Genomic DNA, 27,742 nt, shown 5'->3' with positions numbered 1-27,742 from the left:
AAGACGCCACGATTTTAACGAGATATTATCGCACATTTACCTCTTTTCGATCCCAAAACTACATGTAGCGCGTATCACTGAGTGTGAAGACATAGCTGTGAATGGCCACAGCCGGATTTTGGGGGGATTGTATGGGTGAAACATGGTCATATAACAAGGGTCGCGATGCAGAAATCGCAGACATCGAGGAGTGGTCGAGATTTTCTTTTCCATGTATTCACCCTTTTAAATGTTTTTTTTTCCCTTCAATTTTTCTATGTTTGGATCGATTATTTATCATCGTAAATATTGGAGAAAATGCGACGGCAACAAAAAAATACAATTAAGCGTGACTTATTTGCAGACACCAGTTTTTTTTCATTGTAATTTGCTTAAAAGTTTAAAATATGCGAGTGAATAATATTTTACAATCTTTTTTTTTTTTTAAACTAATTATTAGACATCAATTAATGAATCTGAGCTAAAATGACAGCCGTTTTGAATAATAAATATAATTAATTACCTTCATTTCATGGCTGGGTTGAAACAAAAGTGTGCGACATCTGTAAACGGGGGTTTCCAGGGTAAAACGGACAAATTAAAAATAGTTCGGGTATTGTTCTATCAAACACAACAGTTCTTTTGGCTTAAAATACAGCAGTTTATTATAAAGAGGGGCGCAAGAGCAGAAACTTTTTTTCCCCAGACTTGTCTGTGTTTTCTGCCATATATAGAGTGAAAAAATACATTCAAACATTGAAAATGTAAACAAAATATGATGAATTGAGGGAAAAATACTAATCATACCTACTACAATCTTGTTTATAATAATTAAAAACAAAAAATATTAATTGTATTGATTAATGATGACATGCTCTGATTAAAAAAATACAAAAAAAAGATGGTCACTTTGTTAGCTACACCATCTCATCCCTTTAAAACAATATTAATAACAAGGCTGCAGCTATCGAATATTTAAGTTGTCGATTAATCGATAGACTAGTTAGTTCGAATAAACGAGTAATCGGACAAGGAACATGAAAAATTCAAATACCTGACCTGAGCCTCAAATTATGATTTAAAAAAAAAAATCTACGTACAGCAAAAGAACAATTGGCTAACTTACATAGAAAAAGTCTGCTAGCTTAAATGCTATAAAATGCCAAAGTTTTTTTTTTTTACAATGCTCTTAACAAATGGTTCACACATTTTCCCCACAAAAACGATCAAATATACCTATAAACTAAAATATGAATGCATTAGAAAACATTAGCTCAAACAATAACTTGGCGTACGTTGGTCTTAACAGGGAGCAGTTGGATTCAGCCATGTGAAAAAAGGCAGATGAGAAAGCAGTGTATCCACCCTAATCAATAAAACTAAATGCAAACACTTTCAAAATAAACCATTACAACACCACTTTAATTAATTCGAATATTTTTTTCCCCAATTGAATACTCGAGTTAATCGATTAATCGTCGCAGCACTAATTAATAATAGTAAAAAAATGTACTCACAAAGCCACCTAATTGAGCATTGATCATAATTATTGTAGTTCTTCTCTAATACGTCACTCCTACATGTATTTTCAATTTGTTCCTCAAAAAGCAAATCCTACGAGTACTGTTTGAAGCAAGAAAGTGTAAACACAGTATAATAAATGTCAAAGAATTGCAAACAATATAATATATTGTATATCTTATATACTTTTAGCTGCGTTAAGACAATTCCATATACTGTATTGTGCAAAACATTTATCATTTCCTCAATAAGTCATTTCCATATCCACTATTATATAAGTGTCAGTGACCATTCATATAGTCATTGTTTGCCCCCACCCCCTTTTTTTCCCCTTTGGGGGGCGGCAGGGGGCTTATGAATACCCCCCCCCCCTCCTTTAGTCCCCCCGCCTATTATGTGTGTCCATTTCCGAGTGCAATCCGATCGACATTTTGACTCTCCCGTGCGCGCGCAGCCGTGTGAACCCGGCGTGCACGCGCACCATGAACCGTGTATGTGTGTGCGTTTTATGAAAAATGATATTGTTGTGAGTGGTCGTCATTAGGCGCCCACCACCACCATCATCATCATCATGATATCATCCGTCCACAAAGCCCCCCATTCATCCATTCATTCCCTTCCCTTCCCGGCCCGGCGCGTGCACGTCCGCATAATTGCATTATTGAGCTTGGAAGTGCACGATATTTTCAAAATGAAACCAAAGTTGCTCCCAAAAGTCTTCTTTAGGAAATAAATGCACTTTTTTCCCCCCGCGCGGTGGTTCATAATCGCGAATAACCAGGTATTATTTTGCTTTATGATGATGACCATTATGCTTTAATTATGATTATTATTAATGTGAGAGTAGGTGGGGACGTCAGAGGGGAGGAGCGTGTGTGTGTGTGTTAATGTGTGCACGCGCATATCGGCGAGGCGGCTTATTTACATGAAATGCGCCACAAGGTTACAGTGCACACACTCACACTAGCGCTCTCTGACGCGCACGCGCACGCACACGCATACGTACACTCGTCATCTGGAGCGCTCGGGAGTTGTTTAAGCGCTCGGACGGTTAAGCGACTCTTCTTTTTCTTCTTCGTGACAAGAAAAGGTAAGAAATTCCACTTTTCTTCTTCTTTCTGTTCTGCGGCTTTTTTTTTTTTTCGTAGTATCGTAAAAAAGCGAGGACGTGCACGCGCGTTGCTCAATTTGGGATTAGTAAACCCCCGGAAAAAATAAAACAAGATTACTGAAGGTCAAAAAATGAGAGAAAGAAAGTGGATTTTTTTTCTTCTTCTTCTGCTTCTTTGGATCCACGCGGAAGATTCCCGGTGACGACGGACGCGGAGGTTCGTTCCACGGGACACGCGGAGCGAGAAAGGAAGGATAGAGAGGGAGAGAGAAAGAGAGGGAGGGACGGAGGGAGTGGAGAGCGAGCGAGCGAGCGAGCGGAGGGGTGGAGGGGGGGTTCACAAGGACAAGATTCCCACGTCAGGTCGGGATGCGCGCGTGGAGCGTGGAAGCTCTCTAACAGGTCCCACGCGCACTTTTCGCCTCCGTCTGCGTGCACGCGGCAGGAATCCCCTCAAAAAAAAAGGTAAGGGGAAACAAATCTTCAGTCCGTTTTGAAATAGCGCGATTCCCGTCAAATTGATCGCGATTAGACGCTTTTTTTTGACTTGGAAAGGCGGCCGAACTTGAGCGCGCGGCGTCCTAGACGGAAAGTTGCAAAAAGGATGACAGCGAGGAGGTGAAGATGAAAAACCTGCCATTTTGTGCGCGGCCGCGGGGCTCGTTTGACATGTCACCGCGAGCGGGGGTCGCCCGGTTCCGGGGGGCTTCCGCGGAAAGTTGCTCGAATGTCGAGGAAAGGAGCCCCGCTCTTCTGCTCCTTTTCTTCGCGCGCTTTGAAATCTAAATTGAGTCTCTTTTTTTTCGGATGACGTTCTGAAAAGAGCAGCACGGCGGCTCTGTAATACCATTACAAGTGTGTGCGCCCTTTGACCCCGAGGTCATGTGACTTGAACCTGCCACCTGCACCCGAGGGGGTCTGTCAAGAGGCTCCTAAATAATTATGATTGGCGGCAATGTGAGGATGTCAGCGCTTTTGACATGCACCGCCTAGTCGTCGCCATTTCATCATATTAGGATTTTAGTCAATTCAAAATGTCGTTAATTTACAATTTAGCGCCCCCTTGGACCCCTACCCGTTTTTTGGGGCTACAGGACGTGAATGTTTTCGGCGCCTGTCAATCATACAATGTGTCATAGAACCCTCTTGTGACCCCCCCACCCCCTGAGCCCACACCCCAACCCTGATTGGTGGGGGCGGGGGCATTGATTATTAGTCAATGTCACCACGGCCACTTCCTGCTGGTACCTGAGCGTGCGTGTTACAGTAGCTACCGCCCTCGCTTCCCCACGACGACCGCCGTGCCCCCGCGGCGACGCTAACACGCCGCCGCGGCCTCCGCCGTGTAGTGGCGTGACCTCAAACTCCCGGGTTCACACACTAGGCACGCAGTCTTTGGCGCGCTTGAATTTACCACACGCAATTAGGCATGCAAATTAGGAATAATAATTGTTAATAGTTGATTTACAGTTGGATGGTTTATCGTTTTTATCAACATAGAACATACGCTTGTAATACTTCGGTTAAGGCAGTTGAGGTTTTCTTTAGTTAAACATGAAACTTAAATTTTTCCTTCATCCACCAAATTAAGCAGCTTAACTAGTAATAATGTTAACATTTGAAGCTATGTAACAATTTCAGTCGTCCGTTTGTAGCTTTTTGCTAAGTTCAACATCTCACACACACTTGAATTTAATACACACTCTTAAACGTGTAAATGTACAATAATGGCGTTGTAGTTTAATCGTTTTGTTTGTTTTATACACACACTAGAACATCAGAAAACTACTTGTTTATTAGTAAAGCCAGCCATTATTTGATGTAATACTTAGTTTAGATTTGTACACACACTTGATTCAACCATCCACAATTGAATTATGAATAGCAGTCATTTGATGCTTTAATTTACTGTACTTTGTTGCTTTGAATTACATTCATTAGTTTGTAGTAGTTATCAGTAGTAGTAGTTTAGTTTAATACAGCTTGATAGTTTTCCTGTATTTCTCCCATTTTCAATATGTCACACATATTTGAATATAAATGATGACATAACTGCAATAAATACAAATGCAAGAATGTGTCACTCGTGTATAAACCGGCTGCGCGTCTAAACGTTAACGTCAAATGAAGTCTTCGTTTAAATCAGCCGCAATGCATATTTCATAACTAAATAGTACAAATAATAAGCATTGATCATGTGCAGTCGGGGGTGGCGTTCTTCATATTTCTATGAGGAAAATAAATGTTCTGTGTCAAAACGGGCCTGCCGGTTCTGGAACGCCGTGTGTGGGTGTGTGTGCACGCGTGTGCGTTTAACAAGTGTGTGTCACATTAATGTGGATGATGATGATGAGGATGAAGAAGAGCAGAAAGCATGATGATGTCGTCATGTCTCCTAACGGTATAAATGTGTCATTCTGGAGTGTGTGTGTGTGTGTGTGTGTGTGTGTGTGTGTGTGTGTGTGTGCGTGATATGCGGGGGTCCGAAGGGCTTTGGAAGTCAAATTTGATGCTTGTATATCAAAAAATTAAAAAAATGTTTGTGATGGTATATTTAGCAGCTGGCTATTGTGTTTTGTTATATTTTGCGTGATGTTTTATTTTAGTGTTGTTACTTTGATTGGTTTGGGTTTAGGGTTGGGGTTAGGGTTCCATTTGTGTTTAGCGACATGTCCTTTAGTTATTAGAATGTCTTAACTAAGGTGTTGCACCTGTGTGGATATGTTTGCGATAGGTGTAGAAGGTCCTATTAGATTAGATAATAGACGGATAATTTAAAAAGTGGCTTGATTTATGGCAGGGTGCAACCGGAGCGGGATTTTTTGGGGTTGCGGGAGTGTTTTTGTTTGTGTGTGTGTTTTGTCAGTGAGTGTGTGTGAGCAAGGGGGGGGGGGTCAAGAGCGGGGGTCTTCGTGTCAATCAGAATGGGGGTCGTCAAAGTTGATGCCTGAATTTGAAGTGTGGCAGAGAAGAAGAGACTCGGGATGATGTGAACGGATTTTTTTTTTTCTACGTTGTTAGATTTCGTGTCTGAATTTTAAAATATTAAAATAATAATACTTGGCGAAGAAACAGACTTGACTCGAATGGTGGCTGAGTTTTTTCGGGGTGTGCAGGTCCAGGGATGAGTGGAATGTGAGTCTGTGTGTGTTTTCGCTTGAATTTAAAGAAACTTGAATCGCATCCCGAGAATGTTTTTGGTGGGCAAACGGCGTTCAGGGACCGTTTGAGTGGTGTCACAATTGAGATGTGATTTTGACTTTGGAAATGTGTGTGAACGATTCATCAAGTATTTTGATAACTCATCGACAATTATTTGGATAGTTGATTGTTGACGTAAAAATATTCTAAATGGTAATTATCTTATTATATACTATTCATTTTTTTGTCTTAATTATATTGAATCAAAAAAGTACATGCACTCTTTTTTTTATTCCATTTTATTCTTTTTAGATTATTTTAAATTAAAAAAAAGCCAAAATTAGTGTAAATATTTATATATTTTTTTTAATTTAGAAAAAAAAGATGGGAAAACAGTAAATGCAAGTAGATGGTTATTTCCGTCACAAACCAAAATGGGGTATTTGCAAACATCCACTCTTTCACTTTGGAAAACAATGCTATAGGGCTGCAGCTATAGATTATTTTAGTAGTCAATTAATCGATGAACTAGTTAGTTCGAATAATCGAGTAATCGGATAAGTAACATAGAAAATTGAAATACCTGAGCTGAGCATCAAACTGTATAAAAAACAAATAAATGAGCATCTAAGTACAACAAAAGAAAAACTGGCTAACTTACATAGCAAAAGTCCACTAGCTTAAATGCTATAAAAAACTTTTTTTTTTCCCTACAATGCTCTTAACAAATGGTTCAAACACATATTCCCACAAAAAAAATGGCTACATATACCAATAAACTAAATTACGAATGCATTAAAAAAAACAATAGCTCTAACAAAAACTTATGTTGGTCTTAACAGGGAGCAGCTGGATTCAGCCATGCGAAATGAGTTATGTCATATTCAATGTCACCACTGGAAGGAAGTGTATCCACCCATATCAATAAAACTAAATGCAAACACGTTCAAAACAAACGATTACAACAACACTTTAATTAAACGAATACTCGAGTCAGAAAAATTTAATTCAAATCTTTTTTCTAATCGAATTACTCTAGTTAATCGATTAATGATGCGGTTACATAATATTCATGCGATATGTTCTCTGTGCTTTTAGTCCAAATACACCTTACAGCGAGTACTGAACAGTAAATATTGTGATTTACGCTTTATAAAGCGTCTTCTATATGATGGTGGTATGGACCCTAGCGCAGGGGTTAGCAACCCGTGGCTCCGGAGCCGCATGCTGCTCTTTGATCCTTCTGGTGCGGCTCAATTTAAAGATAAAACACAAGTATTTGATTAAAACATATTGTGGCGCTTATAAGATTTAAAGAAATTTAGCGTTGCGATAGTGAAGAGAACAAGTCAGGCTCACAAACAGAACACACATGCAGGTCTTTAATTCACCAACTATGTAAAATCAAGGTGCCACCTTCCAAGTGACACCGTGACTTTCCATAGTTGGTGAAATAATGAGCTACGTTAATTTTCTGCGAATAAAGCTAAATAAAAAGTGAGGCTGACTGGTTCCCGACCCCTTGGCTAACATCTTAATTGCAATTCTGTCAGATAACGCTCAATTTCTCCCAGAAAATAATTGCAATTACAAATGCTTTCTTAGTAATATATTCATTTATTTTGCTTCCAATGAAAAAACACAAAAGAGAATGAAAACATTTTTTAAAATCATTATCAGTTTACACAAAACTCTAAAAATGGGCCAGACAAAAGTATTGGCACCCTTTGAAAAATCATGTGATGCTTCTCTAATTTGTGTCACTAACAGCACCTGATACTTACCTGTGGCACATAACAGGTGGTGGCAATAACTAAATCACACTTGCAACCAGATAAAATGGATTAAAGTTGACTCAACCTCTGTCCTGTGTACCACATTGAGCATGGAGAAAAGAAAGAAGACCAAAGAACTGTCTGAGGACTTGAGAAGCAAAATTGTGAGGAAGCACAGGCAATCTCAAGGCTACAAGTCCATCTCCAAAGACCTGAATGTTCCTGTGTCTACCGTGAGCATTGTCATCAATAAGTGTAAAGCCCATGGCACTATAGCTAACCTCCCAAAATGTGGTCAGAAAAGAAAAAAATGACGCTAGATATCAACAAAAGATTGTGCGGATGGTGGATAAACAACGTCGACTAACATCCGAACAAGTACGAAGTTACAACAGTGTCAACCCTTGCAATCCGTCGGCGTCTGAATGAAAAGGGACTCTATGGTAGGATGCCCAGGAAGACCCCACCTCTGACCCAGAAACATAAAAAAAAAAGCCAAGCTGGAGTTTGCCAAAACTTACCTGAGAAAGCCAAACATATTTTGGAAGAATATTCTCTGGTCAGATGAGACAAAAATAGAGTTTTTTGGGAAAAGACATCAACATAGAGTTTACAGGCAAAAAAAAGAGAAAGAACACGGTCCCCACAGTCAACCATGGTGTAGGTTTCCTGATGTTTTGGGGTTGCTTTGCTACTTCTGGCACTGTACTGCTTGACTGACCAAGACCAAAGAACTTTCTGAGGACGTGAGAAGCAAAATTGTGAGGAAGCATGGGCAATCTCAAGGCTACAAGTCCATCTCCAAATACCTGACTGTTCCTGTGTCTACCATGTGCAGTAAAGCCCATGGAACTGTGGCTAACCTCGCTAGATGTGGACGGCAAAGAAAAATTCATGAGAGATTTCAACGAAAGATTGTGCGGGTGGTGGATAAAGAACCTCAACTAACATCCAAACAAGTTCAAGCTGTCCCGCAGTCCAAGGGTACAACAGTGTCAGCCCGTACTATCCGTCGGCGTCAGAAAGAAAACTGACTCTATGGTAGGATACTCAGGAAGCCCCCAATTCTTACCTAGAGACATATAAAAGCCAGGCTGGAATTTGCCAAAACTTGCCTGAAAAAGCCAAAAATGTTTTTGGAAGAATGTTCTCTGGTCAGATGAGACAAAAGAGGAGTTTTTTGGGAACAGGCATCAACAGACTTTACAGGAGGCCTTCAAAGAAAAGTACACGGTCCCCACAGTCAAACATGGCGGACATTCCCTGATGTTTTGGGGTTGCTTTTCTACCTCTGGCACTGGACTGCTTGACCGTGTGCATGGCACTATGAAGTCTGAAGACTACCAACACATTTTGCAGCATAATATAGGGTCCAGTGTGAGAAAGCTGGGTCTCCCTCAGAGGTCATGGGTCTTCCAGGAGCACCATGAGCCGAAACACACTTCAAAAAGAACTAGAAAATGGTTTGAGAGAAAGCACTGGAAACTTCTAAAGTGGCCAGCAATGAGTCCAGACCGGAATCTTATCGAACACCTTTGGAGAGATCTGAAAATCTCAAAGATCTGGAGCTGTTGGCCAAAGAAGAATGGTCTATAATTCCGGCAGAGCACTGTAAGAAACTCATTAATGAATACCTGAAGCGGTTTTTGGCAGTTATTTCGTCTAAAGGTTGTGCTACCAAGTATTAGACTGACGGTGCCAGTACTTTTGTCCGGCCCATTTTTTGGAGTTTTGTGCAGAATTATAATGATTGATTTTTTGTTTTCATTCTATTTTGTGGTTTTTCATTGAAAGCAAAAGAAATGAAGAACACATTTGTAATTGCAATCATTTTCTGGGAGAAATTGAGCATTATCTGACAAAATTGCGGGGGTTCCAATACTTTCGGAGAGCACTGTAGGTGTTCAAGGTTGCTGACCCCTGCCCTAGCGTGAACGCAACTTTAAACTCGATAATTCGCAGCTTCCCTCTCAAAACGGATTGGACGTCTATTACCGCTAATGGCAGCCAATGAGTTAGTTTGAGGGTTGTTGTTGTTTTTTTATTTTATCCAAAAATGAAGCCACCAACCCGTTATTTAGTTGATTCCACGAAAGCAGCAATCTTGATTAGCTCCAGCTTCCTGACTTATTTTTTGTTAAGACTTGTAAATACACCATTGCATTTGGCTGCCATTGACGGCGACAGATGTCCAATCCATTTGAAGCAGGAGTCCCAGACCTCATAATGTATTGATGGGACACGGGTCTGATTAATAGGGGCTTTGCATTGTTGGCGAGGCTGTCAAAGATCACCAAGTGGAATCACAGACAAAAAACCTTTTTTCGTTGAAAATTATTGTGAATAAATGCTTAAATCCCTAAATTCTTTATAGATATGTAAAACAGACTCGATTCTTGGTTAAAATAATATAAAAAAAAAAAAAAAAGAAAAAAGAAAAGAAAAGAAAAAACCCGTGCAGTTAGCATTTACTTTACGTAAATATGTCGAACTACAATGCTAGTCTGTTAGTGAATGTAGCTAGCGGCTGCCTGATGTAAGCAGAGCTTTTCCAGTGAAAATTCTTGTGAATAAAAGCTTAAATCCCTGAATTCTCTGTAGATATGGACGTAAGAGTCTCAATTGTTGGTTAAAAGCAAAAAAAAAAAAAAAAATTTGCAGTTAGCATTTATGTAAATATTGCGAACTAGGATGCTAGTCAGTAAGCAAATTAGCGGCCGCCATATATAAACAAAGAGCTTTTTCCGTTGAAAATTCCTGTGAATAAATGCTTACATCCCTGAATTCTTTATAAATATGGATGTAAAACGGTCTTGATCCTTGGTTAAAAGCAAAAAAAAACAAAACAACAACAACAACAAAAAACGGGCAGTTAGCATTTATTTTTTATTTTACGTAATATGTCGAAGTAAGATGCTTGTCTGTCAGTCAATGTGGCGGCAGCCGTATGTTAACAGAGCTTTTCAGGTAAAAATTCTCGTGAATAAATTCTTAAATCCCCAAATTCTTTACAGATAACGGACGTAAAACAGTCTCGATTCATGGGTAGAAGCAAAAAAAAAAAGTGTAGTTACCATTTATTTTATGTAAGTATGTCGAAGTAAGATGCTAGTCTGTCAGTCAATGTGGCGGCTGCTTTTCCGGTGAAAATTCTTGTGAATAAATGCTTAAATCCCCGAATTCTTCATAGATATGTACGTAAAACAGTCTCGATTCTTGATTAAAAGCAAATAAAAAAACGTGCAGTTAGCATTTATTTTATGTAAGTATGTTGACGTAAGATGGTAGTCTGTCAGTCAATGTGGCGGCTGCCATATTAAATAGACAAACAGCTTTTCCGGTGAAAATTCTTGTGAATAAATGCTTAAATCCCCAAATTCTTTATAGATATGGACGTAAAACTGTCTTGATTCTTGGTTAAAAGCAAATAAAAAACCGTGCAGTTAGCATTTATATTACGTAAATATGTCGACGTTCAATGCTAGTCTGTTATTGAATGTAGCTAGCGACCGCCTGATGTAAACAGAGCTTTTCTGGTGAAAATTCTTGTGGGTAAATGCTTAAATCCCCAAATTCTTTATAGATATGGATGTAAAACAGTCTCCATTCTTGGTTAAAAGCGGAAAAAAAAAAAAGTGCAGTTAGCATTTATGTAAATATGTCGAAGTACAATGCTAGTCTGTTAGTGAATGTAGCTAGCGGCCGCCTGATGTAAACAGAGCTTTTCCAGTGAAAATTCTTGTGAATAAATGCTTAAATCCCTGAATTCTCTATAGATATGGACGTAAAAGAGTCTCAATTCTTGGTTAAAAGCAAAAAAAAACAAAAAAACGTGCGGTTAGCATTTATTGTAAATATTGCGAACTAGGATGCTAGTCAGTCAGCAAATTAGCGGCCGCCATATGTAAACAAAGAGTTTTTTCCTTTGAAAATTCTTGTGAATAAATGCTTACATCCCTGAATTCTTTATAGATATGGATGTAAAACGGTCTCGATTCTTGGTTAAAAGCAAAAAAAAAAAAAAAAAAAAAAACCGTGCGGTTAGCATTCATTTTACGTAAATATGTCAAAGTACGATGCTAGTCTGTCAATGTGGCAGAGCTTTTTAGGTAAAAATTCTTGTGAATAAATTCTTAAATCCCCAAATTCTTTACAGATACAGATGTAAAACAGTCTCGATTCATGGTTAAAAGCAAAAAAAAAATTGGAGTTAGCATTTATTTTACGTAAATATGTTGAAGTACAATGCTAGTCTGTCCGTCAATGTGGCAGCCGCCATATGTAAACAGAGCTTTTCAGGTAAAAATTCTTGTGAATAAATGCTTAAATCCTCAAATTCCTTATAGATATGGACGTAAAACAGTATTGATTCATGGTTATAAGCAAAAAACAGTGCAGTAAGTGTTTATTTTACGTAAATATGTCAAAGTACAATGCTAGTCTGTCAGTCAATGTGGCGGCCGCCATATATAAACAAAGCTTTTCAGGTAAAAATTATTGTGAATAAATGCTTAAATCCTCAAATTCTTTATAGATATGGACGTAAAACAGTCTCGATTCTTGGTTAAGAGCAAGTTCAATGCTAGTCTGTTATTGAAGGTAGCTCGCGGCCGCCTGATGTAAATTGAGCTTTTACGTCTCGATTCTTGGTGAAAAGCAAAAAAAACTTAGCGTTAGCAGTTAGCGTTTATTTTACGCAAGTATGTCGAAGTAAGATGCTAGTCTTTCAGTCAATGTGGCGGCTGCCATATTAAATAAACAAAGAGCTTTTCCGGTGAAAATTGTTGTGAATAAATGCTTAAATCCCCGAATTCTCCACAGATATGGGCGTAAAACAGTCTCCATTCTTGGTTAAAAGCAAATAAAATAAAATAAAAACACCCATAAAAACGTGCAGTTAGCATTTATTTTACGTAAATATTGCGAACTATGACGCCAATGCAGTAGCGGCTAATTTCTCCCATTGATTTTTTTCACAACGTTTAAAAACTCATGCATGGTCTGAAAAATAGAATAATTAGCTTGAATCCTCGAACAAATCACTCCTGAGACCATCCTTCCTGTTTGTATGTGGTACAGCTTTCATACTTTTTCATCAGAAATTCAGCGATAGATCGCTGCGTGCGTGTTTTTGAATAGCCCCCCTTGATGTGGGCGGCCCCCTACTTGAATGCGGGGCGCAGTGCAGGACCCGTCAATACATTATGAAGTCCATGCAGGAGGTTGTCAGCGTCCCACTCCAAATGGATTAAATGTCTTTTTGTGATAAACCCGTTTAAAGAGTTCTAATTTAAGTGTTTAAGGGCACCGAAGAGTTAAGAATAAAATAATAATAATTTAAGTTGTTTTTTTTAATTCAGTATGGAAAACATCAGTGCATTATTAAGTGCGTTTGGAATTCTCTTGAAGTGCAGGTGTGTGGGAGTGTGTGCGCGTGTATCAACAACACAAAAGTTGTGTGGCCTTGAAACAAGTGTGTTTTTTTTTTTCACAAAAAACAGGCTTGTTGTTCATCTTTTTTTTGTGAGCTTGACTTGACTCTTCTCCTGTTTGTTGTTGTTCTTTTTCCCCAAAGTTCATTTGGGATTTTAGGATGTCAAGAACCCCCCCGTGTAACCCCCCCGCCTGCTTTGATGTGTCTGTTTTCCGCCATGTCATTCCCGTAGACTACAGCTTAGCGGCCGTCAATCAGGCGGCTACTGTTTAGCATTCGCATGTGAGAGGGAGTGCGTTTTTGCGAGGGTGGAGGGCCATATCCGTCGAGCGGACGGACGGGGGAGCCGGCGTTTGGGCTGAAGTCGCCGGAGCAAAACTGATGAGTTACGGTCAAACAAGATGGAGGACGAGGTGCATCATCAAAATTTTTTCCTTGTTCCTCTCTGGTTCTTCTTTTCCTCCTTTCAGCTTCATTTAGTTTTCTCCCAACACTTCTGCCGGCCCTCCTTGTCCTTCTTTTCATTCTTCTTCTCTATCTTCTCATGAGCATCCAACCATTCTCCTCCTCTTACAGTAGGACCGAGAACCAAAAGTGGTATTTGCCATGTTGCCAAATGGATTTTGCTTTTTTTTTTGCCATGTGGCAAAATGGATTTTGGTTTCTCACATTTTTTTAGGAGGTGGGTATTACAGCACATTGACTTGGGTGCCAGTTGAATGTCAATGTGCTGTAATGTAAAGTGTATGGTGAAAAATCACAGCCACACATATTTTTCTGCCATTTAATATGAATGGAAAATTTGGACGCTCATAGCCGTCAATGGCATAGCCTGACTTGGGTGCCAGTTGAATGTCAATGCGCTCTAATGTAAAGAGTTTGGTCAAAAATCACAGCCACACATGTTATTCTGTCATTTAAAATGAATAAAAAATTTGGACGTGCATAGCCGTCAATGGCTTGGATGTGCATGGCCTGCAAAACTGACAAATGCCTCAAAAAATGCCACAAACAAAAATCCATTTTGCCACATGGCAAAAAAATGCCGCATGGCAATGAAAAAAGGCCTCATGGAAAAATCCATTTTGCCACATGGCAAAAAAATGCCACATGGCAATGAAAAAAGGCCTCATGGCAAAATCCATTTTGCCACATGGCAAAAATATGCCACATGGCAAAGTAAAAATGCCAGAGGGCAAAATCAATTTTGCCACAAAATCCATTTTGCCACATGGCAAAGAAAAAATGCCACTTGGCAAAATCCATTTTGCCACATGGCAAAAAAATGCCACAAGTCAAAATCCATTTTGCCACATGGCAAAAAAAATGCCGCATGGCAATGAAAAAAGGCCTCATGGCAAAATCCATTTTGCCACACGGCAAAAAAAAAAAAATGCCACATGGCAATGAAAAAAGGCCTCATGGCAAAAATATGCCACATGGCAAAGTAAAAATGCCAGTTGGCAAAATCCATTTTGCCACAAAATCCATTTTGCCATATAGCATAGAAAAAATACCACATGGCAAAATCCATTTTGCCACATGGCATAGAAAAAATGCCACATGGCAAAATCCATTTTGCCACATGGCAAAAAAATGCCACATGGCAGTGAAAAAAGGCCTCATGGCAAAATCCATTTTGCCACATGGCATAGAAAAAAAGCTGCATAGCAAAAAAAATGCCACATGGCAAATAAAAAATGCCACTTGGCAAAATCAATTTTGCCACATGGCAAAAAAAATGCCACATGGCAAAATCCATTTTGCCACATGGCAAAAAAAATGCCACATGGCAATGAAAAAAGGCCTCATGCTAAAATCCATTTTGCCACATGGCAAAAAAAATGCCACATGGCAATGAAAAAAGGCCTCATGGTAAAATCCATTTTGCCAAATGGCAAAAAAAAATTCCACATGGCAAAGAAAAAATGCCACATGGCAAAATCCATTTTGCCACATGGCAAAGAAAAAATGCTACATGGCAAAATCTATTATGACGCATGGCAAAAAAAATGCCGCATGTCAAAATCTATTTTGCCACTTTTGGTTCTCGCTGTCTCTCCTTACTAGGCCGAGGTTGCGTTTTCCCTCATCGCATGTGTGACTGTGCGAATTTAACGGCTCCTCATTTGCATAATTCTATCTTTAACCCTTCATAGAGCAAGTGACTTCTTATAAATTACAAAAAAACAAAAACATCACCTCGTCAAGACCTGCCGTCCTGTTATATGTGGATTAAAAATACATTATTATTATTATTAATCATTATTTTTAAAAGAATAAAATAAAACTAGACCTGCAAGCAGGACTGAACGGGCCCTCGACGGCACGCAGCTCAGGGTGGTGGCAGATCGTCGCACTCTCATCATCTCAAATAGAAATTTACCTGTGCTCATAACTAGACATAGACTGATATATTGAGCCGATATTTGGAAATTTGACTTATATCGGTATCGGCCTTTTTTTTTTTTTAATCCGACCGGCCAATATGATAAAGTAAATTTAAAACTAGGGATAGGGACTAGGTGTCGTGGCTAAGAAAGATCCAAAGATCCCGCTTAAGCCAATCCTCTTACTTTCTCTATTTTCCATGAATTTTCCTTTTCTGTCTACCACCGGCTCACCCTTTTAGAACTTCAATGTAGTTACCCCGGGTGCCACTAGGTGGAGCGCCACCTAACAGTTGGCCCCTAATGTTCCACTGATGGGGAATGGAAATCAGGTGTGTCTGTAAGCACTCATACAAGGTTGCACTGGCAGAGCACAGAGACCTGTCCCTTAAAATAAGGAACGATCCGAAATTGGGAATTAAATGCAGTGTTCCCTATTGAACTAATACGGAATATAAATGAATAGATACATTTCTATGCATTTTAGAAGTTTTGGGGATGTCTTCTTTTTTTCTCTGCATGTACAACTTTGGGCGCGAGGGAGGGCGTTCCATATTTCTTATTTCTGAAAGGTGGCAACCATAGTTGCGATATATATTGCAATATTAACATGAGACGAATTTTCACCAGACTTGAATATCTCTGTTTGAAAAGACTTTGGTTGACTCACTACGATCACATTGTATTCATTAGCGATCTCCCAATCCAAACACTTGATCGAAAATTGGGCCGATCGCCGATTTTATTCGTTTTTCTGCTTCTCACTCTCCCTCCTGCTAAGCAATGCGACCAAACGGTTTTTCTTGGTCACCAGTGCAGCTGTACTCAAAGTTAATGATTATTGACTGGTGTGCACCAGATTGTTTCTAGTGTGCACCAGAAATCCCCAAAACTCTGGTAAACATTAGAATTATACGTTTATTTAAGCTAGGTGACTTTTGCTATGCAAGTTAGCCAACTGTTGTAAACATTTGCAAATATATAGCATTGAAGCTAGTGGACCTTTGCTATGCAAGTTTGCCAATTGTTGTTAACATTAGCATTTTATAGCATTGAAGCTAGTGGACTTTTGCTATACAAGTTAGACAATTGTTGTAAACATTAGCACTATATGGCATTTAAGCTAGCAGACGTTTGCTATGCAAGTTAGCCAATTGCTGTAAACATTTGCATTATATAGCATTGAAGCTAGTGGACCTTTGCTATACAAGTTTGCCAATTGTTTTGAACATTAGCATTTTATAGCATTGAAGCTAGCGGACTTTTGCAATACAAGTTAGCCAATTGCTATAAACATTAGCACTATATAGCATTTAAGCTAGCAGACTTTTGCTATGCAAGTTAGCCAATTGTTGTGAACATTAGCATTATATAGCTTTCAAGCTAGCAGAGTTTTGCTATGCAAGTTAGCCAATTGTTGTAAACATTAGCTGATGGTTCTTAATTACCATCAAACGGGACAAACAATTAAAAGAGCTTGACACAAGAGATGGAGCTATTTTTCAAAATATCGGAATTAGGTGATAAGGATCGTGTTTTTAATTTAAACTCACTCTCCCTCTTGCAGCTTTTCTTGGTCAGCAGTGCACTGCAAGTTTTACTCGTTAAAGTTAACGATGATTGACAGTCGTTGATGCTTTGATCTTGCCAGAGAAGCTTGAAAGTGCTACCTTCAAAGACGCCGAATGTGTCAATCATTGTTTAGCTTGTTAAACATGAGTGTGCCGTGTCAACTAATCGTGTTATCTAGAGAGATATTTATTTAACCTTTTATTCATCTTTATTAGAGATGTTTCTGAGTCTAGAAAATTCAGGCACTTCTGGGGCTATTTTTATTAGCGTGATTTAATAAACATGCTTTCGGCATTTCAATGAAGTTCACTGTTTCCATTATTCAATTTTTTACGCCAATTTTTACACTTTTACGGAAAATGAATATCGTTTCCAAAAGATTCTTTCCCTTAAAGTAGATATTTATTGTTCTTGTTAAGCCCGTACATCTAAAAGTTGGTCAGTTTTCATCTAAATCAAGAAAAAATTCTTTCAAATAATGTTTTGAGCAAGATATGTCCTTAAATTAAGAACAAATTTGACAAACAAGTTTTTGCTTTTAAAGATTAAATATACCTTTTTGCTTCAAAATTTGTATGTTTACCTTATTTTCAGCCAGCTGTTTTTCTTATATCAAGAAATCTGAGTGCGTAAAATGTACTTGAAGGACAGGCAGATATTTTCACGTATTACGAGTAGATTTACACTAAAAACAAGGGAATTTAAGTTTTTTTTTTAGCAGCAGAAAACATACAGGAGGATATTTCTCTCAAAGCAGCTTCCTCCTTGAGTTTGAAAAATTCGCACAGATTAATGTTGTGCTAACTCGGATGCAGGTCGGACTTCAGTAGAAAAATTAGTGGTGTGTTCCCCACCTTCACAACATTGATGTCTCTTTACATTACTTATTGTGGCTCCTGCTGGTGGAAAAAAAGGAAGCGGCATGTTGTATTTCTGTCGGGCTGTGAATGCGTGTGTGTGTGTGGGGGGGGGTCAAGTCATCAGCCAATCAAATACCCATTTGAGGGAAAAAAAATGGATTGGCACATTCAGGAAGTGAAAAGGGGTCAATGTAAGTCCGATGAAAAGTCATCATGAAAGTACTGCAATTCACTAAATGATTGGTTGGGTCAATTCTATCCTTACATCACATAGGAAGGCAAGCTAAATGACGTATAGAATTGAAGTCATTATATAATGCAAATAAGGTTGCCTAAAAGTGGTTGGGGACAATTTGAGCATCCTGAAAAGTTGCTAGTGTTATGTCCCTACCGTCTCCATGCAAATCTACGCCCTTAGCAATGAAATATTTACTTTGTAAGAAATTGTTGCACATTACACATTGTCAGAAAATCTGTCGTTGTTGAGATGTTGGAATTTACTACTTCTTCCCATTTGATGTGGAAAAAGTAGCAATACTATTTTTGCACATTAACATTTGCTGTTGTGTATAATTATTCTTTTAATAGAATAATCAGTTTGACATTATCGGTGGAAAAATGCATTATCGTGCATCACAACTATTAACTCATTCACTCCCAGCCATTTTCACCGGAGCAAGGCCCTTCGCTCCCGGCCGTTTTACTGGATTTTGACTGATTTTGCAAGGCCCACAGAAAATTCTGATCTATTGCTATATAAACATGGAACCCACCGAAAGAAAGATTAGACTCTATTCTTTCAGCAGGAAAAAAAGTACGTTTATGTCTTTTTCCATTCTTTAGAAATCAGCATTAGAAAATAGCTTATTTCGAGCAATTTTCCAATTTCTCATGAAAAACAGAGAAATTAAGCTTTTTGTGAAAGCATATATTTCAAACATAACTTTGACTTTAACACAGCTATTTTTTGCTTTAGTGTCAAGTTCAAAAATAGATCCTTAGGTAGACATTCGTAAAATTACCCAAAAATAAGGAGAGAAGACACTAGACACTAGAGGGACTAGACAGAGAGATGCTAGATTACGCTGTATAGTCACTAAAATTGATCTAAAAAAAAAAACCTTGCTCTCTCTTTTATTAGGGGTTTGTCCTGACACAGAAGGGTGCCGCCCTGAAGGGAGGGGGAAAGCAAGCTGGAGACACCCATGTGATTTGGTTGGCTAACTAACTAAATACACGTGTGTAAGCAAGGGCACTTAGGTAAAGTTGTCCGAATGACCCAGACACTTCAGTTATGCAACGCTACGGCCATGGAAGATGTCCTCGGCTGGAAGATTGCCCTCGAAAGTCTAGACGAAAGTCCAGACGTACGATGCTGAAGATGTCCTAGAAGGTCTAGTTACGCAATTTTGCCGCCATGAAGCAAGACAGTTGTCACCCCGACCCTTTTTAACACTTTGTAACACTTAAACATTATACCTAGTATAGCAAGCAATAATCATTTACTGGTTATATCAAATCAGAAAAAATATGGCAATATGTATTATGTATGTATTAGGTATATATGAGCACAAGCAAATATTCAATCAATCAAGCAAAAATTCAATCAACTCTTGATAATTAACTCAACATTTAGTGACATCCCAAACATCTGAATAATGTTTTCCTTTTACAAAACAACATAAACAACAAGACAAATAGAGCTTTTGATAGCAAAGTAACAGTTTATTTACACATAAGTAACTGAGATGACGCTGTTGTGGCGGCCGCGACAGCCGGGTTAACTTTTCCATCATCGCCGCCTGTCTCATAAAGAAGGATTTTTTTGAGTCTCTGAGGGATCTGCTCGGCGGCAATCGTCCGCTTCACTGGTGGTCCCGGTCGTTCTGCTCGGTCGTCCGCCGCCTGGCATCCTTTTGCCGGCGCCCCGGCCATTCGTTGCCGTTGAATCGGGTTGCGCGTCTTACCAAATGCGCTACAGCCCTCCAATGGCCACTTGTATTGCTTTAAAATGGATTTTCAGCTTTGTGCTTTGGAGCCCAGTTATATCAGAACCCAGAGATGTCTCTTATGAAAAAAAAATGTAAAAGAATACGTCTTTGGGACACTGAAACAATTAAAAATAGAACATATTTATACGTTTTTGGGAGCGAATGAGTTAAGAATCTTTGAGTGTCGATATCAAGTTGAAAATTGTAGTATTGTGCCGACAGCACTCAAAAAGATTTACTGCCGATCGAAATGTCGTTTGAAGTATTAAGGTGTCCCAAATGAACTGTCAACCCTCCCAATTTCATTGGATTAGACGTCTACTAGCGATGAACTCATTTCAATTGACAGCAGATGTATGAGAAGAGCCGGATGATTGGACGTCCATCACTGTCAAAGGCACTAAAAGAGTTCAAGTCAACTGTGTGCCTGTGCAGAGCTATAGAAATGGACTTCTTAAATCCTATTTTTGACCCCCTCCCCCATTCTGAACTATAAATCCTTCACCTCGAAGCACTTATCTGCAGGTTCTGAAAGCCTAAACCGAAGCGCAAACTCTAATTTGATAGCCCGAATGGCTAAAAAACAAGAATCGAGCGGCTGCCGCGTGCTCACGGGAGCTTACAAATGTGATGTGAAAGCGTTTACATTCCGCGCCAGGTCTGGCGGGTTAAAACCACAATAGCGGGATATTCTACCGCCCGGGGGTGCGCGTTGGTCGGGCGGCGGAATTCTATTTTCTTTGACAATGCCTCCATCGGAATTTCTCTCCGTCCGTCACTTTGCGTCGGGGACGGACCCACGGAGGAGGACGACGGGCGGGCGGGCGGGCGGGGGCGCGCTCGTGCCAGTGACATGCTGTCGGCCTGTTCCTGTGAAAGGCGGCTTTTTTTTTCTCCTCGTCATTGCGCTCACACTTTGTCCCCTTCAAAGTATTTTGGAAACGGCGCCGCATTAAAACGTTACGACTCTAAGAGCGAAAGTGGATTTTAATAGTTTACGCTCGATTTTCTTAATGAATCAGAAAGGTAATAAATATTCAGAGTGATGGGTAATGTATCAGAGATGCAAAAGTTAGCTGAAATGAGACCTCTGCCAAGGTCGAAAGTGAAGTAATATTTTAGGATTAAATGCATAAATGGGTTAAGAGAAAGTGACTTATGAAAAAAAAATTGCAGGAAGTGACTCAGAAATACCCTAAAATCAACAGGAAATGATTCAAAATGTGATGAAAGTGACCCCAAATCAAAAGGAGGTGTCCTTTCAGTACCCTAAAATGAACAAGGAAGTGACCCAAAACGATGGTCCAATCAAAGTAAACCAAAACGGTTATCCAGATAGGCTAAAAAATCATTAAACAGTAACCCAAAGCCAACTGAAAGTGACCGGAAAATCAACATTAAGTGACCAATGAAAAGGAAGAGACCCGGGTATGCTCCAAAAATCATTAAAGAGTAACCCCAAACCAACTGAAACTGACCGGAATTCAACAGCAACTCACCCGGAAATGCCACAAAATTAATAAAAAATGACCAATGAACAGGAAGTGACACAGTTTTCATCCAAAAACCCAAAACTGACTGAAAGTGACCAGAAATAAACAGAAACTCACCCGGGTATGCTCCAAGAATCAATAAAAAGTAACCCCAAAGCAACTGAAACACCTAAAATCAACAGGAACTAACCCAAAAATGCCCCAAAATCAACAGGAAATGACCCAAGTTGGCTCCACAAATCATTAAAGAGTAACCTAAAACCAGGAGAAATTGACCTGAAATCAACAGCAACTCACCTGGAAATGCCTCCAAATTAACTGGATGTTACCAATAAACAGGAAGTGACCCGGGTATCCTCCAAAAATCACTAAAGAGTAACCCAAAACCAATTGAAAACGACCTGAAATCACCAGGAACTCACCCGGAAATCCCACAAAATTAACAGGAAGTGACCAATGAACAGGAAATGACCCAAGTGTGCTCCAAAAAAATCATTAAAAAGTAACCCAAAACCAACTGAATGTGTCAACAGAGAATAACCCGTAAATGACCCAAAATCAACAGGAATTGACCAATGAACAGGAAATGACCCGGGTATGCTCCCAAAATGATTAAAAAGTCACCCAAAACCAGTACAAAGTGACCTGGAATCAATAGCAGTTGACCCAAAAATGCCCTAAAATCAACAAGAAATTGCCCCAAATTAGATAGGAAGTGAGCCAAAATCAACAAGAATTGACCACTGAACAGGAAATGACCCGGGTATGCTCCCAAAATTATTTAAAAGTAACACAAAACCCAGCACAAAGTGACCTGGAATCAACAGGAATTTACCCAAAAATGCCCTAAAATCAACAAGAAATTGTCCCAAAGTTGATAGGAAGTGAGCCAAAATCAACAGGAATTGACCAATGAACAGGAAATGACCCGGGTATGCTCCCGAAATGATTAAAAAAGTAACCCAAAACCAGCACAAAGTGACCTGGAATCAACTACAATTGACCCCCAAATGCTCTAAAATCAACAAGAAATTGCCCCCAAATTGATAGGAAGTGAGCCAAAATCAACAGGAATTGACCAATGAACAAAAAAACGACCCGGGTATGCTCCCAAAATGATTAAAAATGAACTTAAAATAAACTGAAAGTGACTTGAAATAAACAGGATATAACCCGGAAATGCACTAAAATCAACAAGAAATAATCCCAAAAATTGACAAATTGAGCCAAAATCAACAGTCAGCAACAATCTTTTAAGCACCCTAAAATGAACAAGGAAGTGACACAAAATGACCTCGTTGCCTGCCATTGGCAACGATAGAAGTCTAATTTGTTAAAACTGACAGAACTGGTGGTGAATGCTCACATTTCAAGGCCATTGACATCTATTGTAGTCAATGGCAGTTAACTTTGTTTCAGTTCCCACTTAATTTTAGGGTTCTTACCAGTTACTTCCTGTTGAATTCCTGTTACTTCCTGTACATTTTTTTGAACATTTCCTTTAGATTTTTGGGCATTTCTGTCACTTCCTGTTCATTGGTCACTTTCTTTTGGTTCTGAGGCATTTACAAGTCACTTACTTTTAACTTTTGGTTATTTTTTAAATAGTTTTTGGTGCGTGCCTGGCTGACTTCCAGTTCATTGGTCACTTCCTGTTGATTTTGGGGAACTTCGGGGCCACTTTATGTTTATTTCATGTCCAGTCGGTTTTGGGTTACTTTTTGATCATTTTTGGAGCATACCTTGTTCACTTCCTGTTGATTTTGGAGCATTTCTGGGTCAATTCCTGTTGATTGCAGTTCACTTTATGATGGTTTTTTTTGGGGTAATTTTCAACCATTTCTGGAGCATACCTGGGTCACTACCTGTTCCTTGCGCACCTGTTGATTTCGGGGTTGGTTTTGGGGATCTACGGGGAACTCTCTGTGGATTTTGGGTTCTTTTTTATGAATTTTGGTGCACATCCGAGTCACTTCCTGTTCATTGGTCACTTCCTGTTGATTTTGGGTTATTTATGGCTCACTTTCTGTTCAATTCAGGTCACCTTTTGTTGGTTTTTGGGTATTTACGGGTCAATTTCTGTGAATTTTGGGCTGCTTTTTAATTTTTGAAGCATACCCAGATCACTTCCTGTTCTTAAGACCACTTCTTGTTGGTTTTGGAGCATTTCTAGGTCACTTTCTGTTGATTTCATGCAATGCTGCTGGTATTGGGTCATTTACGGGTCACTTCCTGTTGATTTCAGGTCACCTTCTGTTGGTTTTGGGGGATTTACACATCACATTGTGTGGATTTTGGGTTGCTTTTCAATTTTTGGAGAGTACCCAGATCACTTCTTGTTCATAAAGTCTTTATGTTGGTTTTGGGGCATTTCTAGGTCACTTACTGTTGATTTCATGCAACGTTGCTGGTTTTGGGTCATTTACGGGTCACTTTCTGTGGCTTTTGAGTTCCTTTCTGATGAATGTTGGAGCACATCCGGGTCACTTCCTGTTCATTTGTAACTCACTGTTGATTTTGGGTTATTTAAGGGTTACTTTCAAGTCACCTTCTGTTGGTTTTAGGGCATTTACAGGTGACTTTCTGGGAATTTTGGGTTGATTTTTAATTTTGGGAGCGTACACAGATCACTTCCTGCTCTTAAGGTCACTTTCTCTTTGTTTTGGGGCATTTCCAGGTCACTTCCTGTTGATTTCATGCAACGTTGCTGGTTTCAGGTCATTTACCTGGTTACTTTCTGTGGATTTTGGGTTCCTTTTCTGGAGAATTTTGGTAACTTCTTGTTCATTGGTCACTTCCTTTTGATTTTGGGTCATTTACAGGTCATTTCCTGTTGTTTTCAGTTCATCTTCTGTTGGTTTTAGGGGATTTACGGGTGACTTTCTGTGGATTTTGGGTTGCTTTTTAATTTTGGGAGAGTACCCAGATAACTTCCTGTTCCTAAGGTCACTCCCTGTCATTTTGGGGGCATTTTCAGGTCACTTCCTGTTGATTTTATGCAACGTTGCTGGTATTGGGTCATTTACGGGTCACTTCCTATTGATTTCAGGTCACCTTCTGCTGGTTTTAGGGGATTTACGGGTCACGTTCTTTGGATTTTGGGTTGCTTTTTAATTTTTGGAATGTACCCAGATCATTTCCTATTAATACAGTCACTTCTGGTCGGTTTTGGGGCATTTCGAGGTCACTCCCTGTTGATTTCATGCAACGTTGGTGGTTTTGGGTTATTTATGGGTCACTTTCTGTGGATTTTGGATACCTTTCTGATGAATTTTGAAGCACATCCGGGTCACTTCCTGTTTATTGGTAGCTTCCTGTTGATTTTGGGTTATATACAGGTGATTTCCTGTTGATTTTAGGTCACCTTCTGTTGATTTTGGGGGATTTACGTGTCACTCTCTGTGGATTTTGGGTCGCTTTTTCAATTTTTGGAGCGTACCCAGATCACTTCCTGGTCATAAAGTCTCTCCCTGTTTGTTTTGGGATATTTGTAGGTCACTTTCTAGTGATTTCATGCAACGTTGCTGGTATTGGTTCATTTACGGGGTAACTTTCTGTGGATTTTGGGTTCTTTTCTGATGAATTTTGGAGCACATATGGGTCACATCTTGTTTATTGGTCCCTTCCTTTTGATTTTGGGTCATTTACGGGTCACTTCCTGTTGATTTCAAGTCACATTCTGTTGGTTTTGGGGGATTTACGGGTCACTTTCTTTGGATTTTGGGTCGATTTTTAATTCCAACCCAGATCACCTCCTGTTCGTAGTGTCACTTCCTGTTGGTTTCATGCAACATTGCTGGTATTGGGTCATTTACGGGTCACTTTCTGTGGATTTTGTGTTCCTTTCTTATGAATTTTGGAGCACATCCTGGTCACTTTCTGTTCATTGGTCACTTCCTGTTGATTTTGGGTTATTTACGGGTCATTTCCTGTTGTTTTCAGGTCACTTTCTGTTGGTTTTGAGTCATTTACAGGTCACTTTCTCTTGATTTGGGGCTATTTTCTAATTAAAATGATGTCTCCACATGGGATGCCACAATTATTCACTTAATTGTCTTCTATTGTCAAATTAATCAATTAATGATTTAGAGACATTGTTTTGTTAAATATCACCCAAATCCTTTTTTTGAGCGTCTTAATATTAAATATTCTCTTATAAATCCTCAACATTTTGAATTTTTGTAATATGTCACAAAAATAATTCTTTATTATCAGATGTAAGTATTTATTTGTTTATTTCAAGTATTTGAGATAAAAATAACAAAGTGTATAAACCATAAACATTCCTTGAATTTGTTGATTTAAATTATTATATATATTTAAATGAAAATAAAAGGAAAGTAAGGAAGTCCAGATGGATTTGGAGGACTATTTGCGTGGGAGTGTATCGCGTGTCAGAGTGGATCTCAGGTGACGCTTATCAGGTCAGCCGGGCTTCTAGAAGCTCAAGTGAACGTCGACCCCTCTTACCTCCTCGAGCGAGAGTGCTCTTCACCGCTGTACTTCTCATCTATCCGTCCGTCCGTCACTCCTTCCATCTCACGCTTGTTGACTTTCTTGTTTTCACTGCAGGACAGGCAAACTGTTGACTTGTGTGTCACACTATAGTGAAAACTAATGAGACAAACAAATAAATAAACAGATAAAATGCATTCATTACTGGGACGGGGGAAAAGTTGACCCTCCCCACCGTTTTGAACGGTCCAAAAATTACAGGCAAAAATTTATTTGCCGGAACAGTTGGCCATCAAAATGATTTGTAAAGGAAGTGTAGTTACGATAACAAATAATTAGCCCCCCCTCCCCAAAAAATGCAACCACAAAAAAAATTTGCAACAAAAATTTAAATTAAGTTGCAGTTGTTTATAAAATGAGCAAAAATTCAGTTGCAATAAAATTCACCCACAAAAATTCAGTAGCAAAAATCAGTGACAAAAAAATTCAACACAAAATTTAGTAGCGAAAAAAATTCAACACAAAATTTAGTAGTGAAAATTGAGTTGCAAAACAATTCAGGAACAAAAAATATCGGCCACCCCCCCCCCAAAAAAATGTAGTGTGAATTCAGTTGCAAAAAAAAAAATCAGCCACAAAAGGCAAAAAAAAAAAAAATCAGTCAAGGAAAAAAAAAATATTGGCAAAAATATTCAGCAATAAAAGCATCAGTAGCGAAAATTCAGTTTTTAAAAAAATTCAGCAAAACAAACAAACAAACAAAAAATTCAGTTGCCAAAAATCAGAGACAAAAAAATTCAATCCAAAATTTAATAGTTAAAATTGAGTTGCAAAACAGTTCAGGTACAAAAAAAATCTGCCACCCAAAAAATAAATAAATAAATAAATAAATTGTAGTTTGAATTCAGTTGCAAAAAAAAAAAAAAAAATCAGTTGAGGAAAAAAAAATATATTCACAAAAACATTCAGCTACAAAAAATTCAGCAAAATGAAAAAAAAAAATCAATGCAAAAAATCAGAGACAAAAAAAATTCAACACAAAATTTAGTAGCGAAAATTGAGTTGAAAAACAATTCAGGTACAAGAAAAATCTGCCACTCCAAAAAAACAAAACAAAAAATTGTGGTTTGTATTCAGTTACGAAAAAAAAAAAAAAAAACAGCCACAAAAGGCAAAAAAAATAATAATAATAATTCAGTCAAGGAAAAAAAAAATGTTCGCAAAAACATTCAGCAACAAAAGCATCAATAGCGAAAATTCAGTTTTTAAAAAATTCAGCAAAACAAACAAACAAAAAGAAATTCAGTTGCCAAAAATCAGAGACAAAAAAATTCCAATCCAAAATTTAATAGTTAAAATTGAGTTGCAAAACAATACAGGTACAAAAAAAATCTGCCACCCCAAAAAATAAAAAAATAAATAAACAAATTGTAGTTTGAATTCAGTTGCAAAAAAAAAAAAAAATCAGTTGAGGAAAAAAAATATATTCGCAAAAACATTCAGCTACAAAAGCATCAGTATTCAGTTTTAAAAAAATTCAGCAAAACGAAAAAAAAATTCAGTTGCAAAAAATCAGGGACAAAAAAATTCAACACAGAATTTAGTAGCGAAAATTGAGTTGCAAAACAATTCAGGTACAAGAAAAATCTGCCACCCCAAAAAAAAAAAAAATAATAAAATAAAATTAAAAAAAAAAATAAAAAAATTGTAGTTTGTACTCAGTTGCAAAAAAAAAAAAAAAACAGCCACAAAAGACAAACAAACAAAAAAATCAGTTGAGGAAAAAAAAATATTCGCAAAAACATTCAGCCACAAAAGCATCACTAGCTAAAATTGTTTTTAAAAATTCAGCAAAACAAAAAAAATTCAGTTGCGAAAAAATTAGCCAAGTTCTAGCAAAAATCCATTTGCAAGAAAAAAAAGAATCATCCACAAAAAAAATTCAGTCATGAATATTCAGTTCCAAAAAAAAATCAGTTGCAGAAAAACAATGCGTGAAAATTCAGTTGCAAAAAAATTA

At 38.4% G+C, this 27,742-nt stretch overlaps 1 protein-coding gene across 2 annotated transcripts in view; it reads left to right on the top strand.

Annotated features, from left to right (window-relative positions):
- The first annotated feature begins 2,444 nt into the window (after positions 1–2,444).
- znf536 (zinc finger protein 536) overlaps positions 2,445–27,742 on the top strand; it is a 542,639-nt gene continuing 517,341 nt past the window's right edge. The window contains exon 1 of one of the 2 annotated variants that reach the window (XM_057853244.1): positions 2,445–2,590. The gene's annotated coding sequence lies outside the window, so the exon portion shown is untranslated. Of the gene's footprint in view, positions 2,591–2,935; positions 3,077–27,742 lie in introns of those variants that run through there. The other variant, XM_057853236.1, reaches the window with a different exon arrangement.

Source organism: Corythoichthys intestinalis, chromosome 1 (assembly GCF_030265065.1).
Source record: "Corythoichthys intestinalis isolate RoL2023-P3 chromosome 1, ASM3026506v1, whole genome shotgun sequence".
NCBI lineage: Eukaryota > Metazoa > Chordata > Actinopteri > Syngnathiformes > Syngnathidae > Corythoichthys > Corythoichthys intestinalis.
The sequence above is the reverse complement of the archived record's forward strand: the minus strand, read 5'-3'. Positions and strand labels throughout refer to the sequence as shown.